At 45.8% G+C, this 6000-nt stretch overlaps 1 protein-coding gene across 2 annotated transcripts in view; it reads right to left on the bottom strand.

The window, feature by feature from the left end:
• The window catches only part of LOC140199273 (villin-1-like), a 101844-nt gene extending 97950 nt beyond the window's left edge, over positions 1-3894 (bottom strand). The window contains exon 1 of one of the 2 annotated variants that reach the window (XM_072261048.1): positions 3806-3894. The gene's annotated coding sequence lies outside the window, so the exon portion shown is untranslated. Of the gene's footprint in view, positions 1-3542; positions 3613-3805 lie in introns of those variants that run through there. The other variant, XM_072261049.1, reaches the window with a different exon arrangement.
• Between the last annotated feature and the right edge of the window lie 2106 nt (positions 3895-6000).

The raw sequence follows: 6000 nt of genomic DNA on the forward strand, positions 1-6000 counted from the left end.
TGGGGAAGAAACGTGATCTAAGCGACTTTGACTGTGGAATGAGTGTTGGTCCCAGATGGGGTGGTTTGACTATCTCGAGACTGCAGATCTCCTGTTTTTTTCACACACAAAATGGTGCAAAAAATGAAAAAAAAAAACATCCAGTGAGTGGCAGTTCTGCGGGAGAAAATGCCTTGTTAATGAGAGAGGTCAGAAGAGAATGGCCAGACCGGTTCAAGCTGACAGGAAGGTGACAGTAACTCAAATAACCTTATGTTACAACAGTGGTGTGCAGAAGAGCATCTCTGAACGCATAATATGTTGAAGCTTGAAGCGGATGGGCTACAGCAGCAGAAGACCATGAACATGCACTCAGTGGCCACTCTATTACGTACAAGTGGTACCTACTAAGGTAGTATCTAAGAGTAACTAAATGGTGAAGAAGTAGAGTTATGAGGTGGTGTTCATGGGTCCATGGACCATTCACAGATCTGATGACCAAGGAGAAGAAGCTATCCTTAAAACAGTGAGTTGGATCTTCAGGCTCCTCTACTTTCTCACGACAGTAATAATGAGAAAAGGGCTTGTTCCAGATTGCGAGGATCCTTAGTGCTGGATGCTGTCTTGTTGAGACACTGCCTCTTCAGGATGTCCTTAATGGTGGGGATGGTTGTGCCTATGAGGGAGCTGACTGAGTCAACTTGCAATCCTGTGGGTTGGAGCCTTCATATCAGGACAGTGAAGAGCATGTTAACAGGTGCAACCAGTCAGAATGCTCTTCACCATACATCTAGAGAAATTTTCAAAAGTCTTTGGTAGCATACCAAATCTCCTCAAACTCTCATTCTCATATGTCGAAAGGTCCCATGTTGGGGGTGGAGAGTGGGTGCCTGGCTAATTCAAAGTTTGGTGATTTATTGGACAGCATCAATCAAATTAAAGAAAGATTTGATTCATCCTGTCCAATAAGCCTCTTTGGTAGCGTAACGGTTAACATGGGACTATTAACAGCACCAGTGACCCGTGTTCAATTCCTACCACTGTCTGCATGGAGTCTGTATGTTTTTCGTGTGATAGTGAGGGTTTCCTCCGGGTGCTCTGGTTTCTTCCCACATTCCAAAGACATATGGGTTAGTAGGTTAATTGGTCATTGTGGGCTTGTTAGCCTAGAAGGGCCTGTTCCCGTGCTGCTAGCTCTGAACTGAAAATAAGAATAAAACAAAACGGACGTGCGATTATGCACACTTGTGGTCACCAAGACTTAGGAAGGATGTAATTAAACTGGAAAGGGAGCAAAAAAGATTCATAAGGATGTTACCCAGAACGGAGGGCTTGAGTTATAAGGAGTGGCTGGATAGGTTAGGAATTTTTTTCCCTGGCGAGTAGGAGGCTGAGGGGTGATCTTATAGAGGTTTACACTCAGTAGCCACTTTATTAGGTACACTTATACACCTGCTCATTGACCTGAATAACTAGTCAACCAATCATGTGGCAGTATCTCAATGCATTAAAGCATGCAGGCATGGTCAAGAGGTTCAGTTGTTGTTTGGACCAAAAATCAAAGTGGGGAAGAAATAGGGGAGAAAGGTGACCTGATCGTGCAACGATTGTTGGTGCCAGATGGGGTGGTTTGAGTATCTCAGAAACTGCTGAGCTCCTGGGATTTTCACGCACACCAGTCTCTAGAGTTTACAGAGAATGGTGCAAAAAACAAAAAAAAAAAAATTCAGTGAGTGGCAGTTTTGCGGGCGAAAACACCTTGTTAATGAGAGCGCAATATACACAATGTGCTGGAAGAGCTCAGCAGGTCAGGCAGTATCTGTGGATGGGAATAAACACTCAACATTTCAGGCTGAAACCTTTCACCAGACCTGGAAAGGAAAGGGGAGGAAGTCAGAATAAGAAGGTGGGGAGAGGGGAGGAAGAAGTACAAGGTGGTAGGAGATAGGTGAAACCAGGAAGGAAGAGAGGGTGACCTCACCTACCTCAGAAGTTTTCTCTTCTCCCTCCTCCCATGGGGCACCAGCAGGCTCGAGGGCACTTTCTACCCTGCTGCTACAAGACTATTGAATGGTCCCCTAGTATGATAAGATGGACACTTGACCTCACAATCTACCTCGCTGTGACCTTGCACTTTATTTTCTGCCGACGTTGCTCTGTTTTCCTGCCTAGTCCCATCTACGTGAACCCAGACCATAACCCAGCCATCCATGTTTTATCCAAACTTCTCTTAAATGTTGAAATGGAACCCACATCCACCACTTCTGCTGGCAGCTCATTCCACACTCTCAGCATCCTCTGAGTAAGGAGATCCTCCCCAGCTGCTCCTTACATCTTTCACCAAGCGTTTCGGAATTAGATTAGATTATGAGGACATTCAGTCCTCGTTTATTGTCATTTAGAAATGCATACATTAAAAAATGATACAATGTTCTTCCAGAATGATATCACAGAAACACAAGACAGACCAAGACTAAAACTGACAAAAACCACATAATTATAACATATAGCTACAACAGTGCAAAACAATACCGTAATTTGATAAGAGTAGACCATGGGCACGGTAAAAAAAAGTCTTAAAGTCCCGATAGCCCCAACATCTCATGCAGACAGTAGAAGGAAGAAACTCTCCCTGCCATGAGCTTCCAGTGCCGCAAACTTGCCGATGCAGCACCCTGGAAGCACCCGACCACAGTCCGACTCTGAGTCCATCCGAAAACTTCGAGCCTCCGACCAGCCCTCCGACACCGAACACCATCTCTGCCAAGCGCTTCGGCCCCGGCCCCGGCCGCCAAGCAACAGGCAAAGCCAAGGATTTGGGGCCTTCTCCTCCGGAGATTTCGGATCACACAGTAGCAGCGGCAGCGAATCAGGCATTTCAGAAGTTTCACCAGGTGTTCCTCTGTGCTTCTCACGTCTGTCTCCATCAAATCAGAATTGTGCACGGCATCCTACTTGACAGATTACAGATATTCATCACCGGAGAGGCCGTGCGCGCTGTGTCGCATTGCCATCTTCTCCTCCTCCACCAGTTTATCAATTTAATGTACCATTTTACCCACACATCAGTGTACTCATATCCTGCCATAACTCACCAGCTCTCCCCCATTAAGACCATGACATATGAGCCCAATTAGTCCATTCAGCCCATCGACCCTGGTCTGCCATTCCATCATGGTTGATTTATGATCCCTCTCAACCACATGCTCTTGCCTTCTGCCCAAAACCTTTGATGCCCTGACTAATCAAGAAACTGTCAACCTCCACTTTAAATATACCCAATGACTTAGTGTCCACTGCCATCTGTGGCAATGAATTCCACAGATTCACCACCCTCTGGCTTAATAATTTCCTCCTCATCGGTTCCCTCCTGTCCTAGACTCCCCGTGAGGGGGTTTTAATCAATGCCAGGGGTAGAGGAGTGAGACATGCAGGCAAACACACCTGTGCTAACTTCTTCAAAGAGCACTCCTTAAATCAGACTCTCTGCTCCTATATCTACAGCGTTTTACTTGGGCAATTGCTGATCTAATTCCCTTCTCATAGTTGCATTTGAATCTTACCCCCGGCTGCATCAAACTCAGAACAATGAGAAACAGTCATCTCGCACCTCTGCTCCACTGCTGCTGTTTTGTTGTTCTGCTGAACACTACAGTCAAGCTGTGTTGGCACCGGAATGTGAGACAGCACTTGAGGCCTGCTCCCAGCACACCCTTAGCTTGTGTAGGTTGTCAACGCAAAACCGTGCATTTCCTTGTGTGTATCCATGTACGTGTGATAAATAAACCCAAATCTGCACCTGAAGTGCCATCCTCCGATCACAGACCTTGTTAATCCAGCAGAACTCCTTCAGATCTACTGGGACTCCGCTGATCCTCGAGTGCAGTGGGAAGGTCCTTTACAGTCTCCCTTCTTCTACAGAGCTGCACTCTGTCTGGTAGAGAGACTCCCAACCCTGTTAATGGCCCCTCGCGGAGTAAAATGGTCTTTAATCAGCAGATTAACAACTATGCTCCTCTCCAATTACACACAGACACTTGCTCATTGTTTCCCTGAATCGCTAAAATCCTGATTTGACCTCAAATCAGTTTGTTAGTGTCCAAGGGAACAGGCACCACAAATATTCTGGAAAGGAATGACCACCAGGGATTCTGGCGGCTGTGGCCGTTAATACAGGGGAAGTTGTGAAATTTACCCTTAGAAAAGGTTTATTATCACTGATCTGTCATGAAATTTGTTGGTTTGCAGCAGCAAGACATTAAAATTACCATGAGTTACAAACATACAAGTAACTAGATAGATAGATATATAAATAATATATGTCATTACAAATGAGGCACAACAGTTCCTCTGCTTTCTTAGAAGTTTATGCATGTCATCTAAAAATGTGACAAACTTCCATAGGTGGACAGTGGGGAGTATCCTGACAGGTTACATCTCAGCCTGGTATGGGAGCACCAGTGTCCAGGAATGGAAAAGCCGACAGAGACTAGTAGATGCAGCCCAGTGCATCACAGGAAAAGCCCCACCTACCATTGAGCACACCTACAATGACCGCCGTCGCAGGAAAGCAACGTCCATCATCCAGAACCCCACCATCCGGGCCATGCTCTCTTCTCACCACGACCATCAGGCAAGAGGTACAGAGCCCTGGGGCCAATGGTACCAGGATCAGGAGCAATTATTACTCTACAACCATCAGGCTCTTGAACCAGACTGGATAACTTCACTCACCCAAATACTGAACTGATTTCACAGCCTGTGGACTCTACAAATCATGATCTCAGAATTATTTATTTACTTACTTATTTTGCTATAATTATTATTATTTGTGGGTTTTATTTGCAGAATTTGTCTCATTTTGGACATTGGTTGTTTGTCAGTTGTGTGTAGTTTTTCATTGATTCTATTGTATTTCTCCCTTCTATTGTGAATGCCTGCAAGAAAATGAATCTTAAGGTAGTAGACGAGGGGTGATTGATAAGTTTGTGGCCTAAGGTAGAAGGAGTCAATTTTAGAAAACCTAGCACATTTATTTTTCAACATAGTCCCCTCCTACATGTACACACTTAGTCCAGCGGTCGTGGAGCATACGGATCCCTTCTTTGTAGAAGTGGTCCACAGCAGGGGTGATTGATAAGTTCGTGGCCTAAGGTAGAAGAAGCTGAGTTATTAACTTCAAACTTTCTGCATTTTCACTCAAAGAGTTGAACTGCACGTGCATGTAACGAGAGCGTCTTGGACCTCCAGGTGGTCCACAGCAGGGGTGATTGATAAGGTAGAAGGAGATGAGTTATACCGCTCTCATTACATGCACGTGCAGTTCAACTCTTTGGGTGAAAATGCGGAAGGTTTGAAGTTAATAACTCATCTCCCTCTACCTTAGGCCACGAACTTATCAATCACCCCTGCTGTGGACCACTTTCTGGAGGTCCAAGACGCCGACTTCTACAAAGAAGGGATCCGTATGCTCCACGACTGCTGGACTGTAGGAAGGAGGAGAAGATGGCGACAAAATGATATCATATTTGTTAAAATATGTGCACAATCCTGATTTGATGGAGATGGACGTGAGAAGCACGGAGGAACATCTGGAGAAACTTCTGAAATGCCCGATTCGCTGCTGCTGCTACTGTGCAATTGAGAATCTCCAGAGGAGAAGGCCCCAGATCCTCGGCTTTGCCTGTTGCTGGCGGCAGGGGCTGGGGTCGAAGCGCTCGGCAGAGATGATGCTTGGCGCTCGGTGTCAGAGGGCTGGTCAGAGGCTCGAAGTTTTCAGACGGACTGAGAGTCAAACTGTGGTCGGATGCTTCCAGGATGCTGCATCGGCAAGTTTGCGGCGCTGGAAGCTCACGGCAGGGAGAGTTTTCTTCCTTCTACCGTCTGCGTGAGATGTTGGGACTTTCGAGAGACTTTGAGACTTTTTTTACCGTGCCCATGGTCTGTTCTTCTATCAAATTATGGTATTGCTTGCACTGTTGTAACTATATGTTATACTTATGACCAGCCTCAACATTCACC

The sequence above is a fragment of the Mobula birostris genome, chromosome 6, assembly GCF_030028105.1.
Source record: "Mobula birostris isolate sMobBir1 chromosome 6, sMobBir1.hap1, whole genome shotgun sequence".
Taxonomy (NCBI): domain Eukaryota; kingdom Metazoa; phylum Chordata; class Chondrichthyes; order Myliobatiformes; family Myliobatidae; genus Mobula; species Mobula birostris.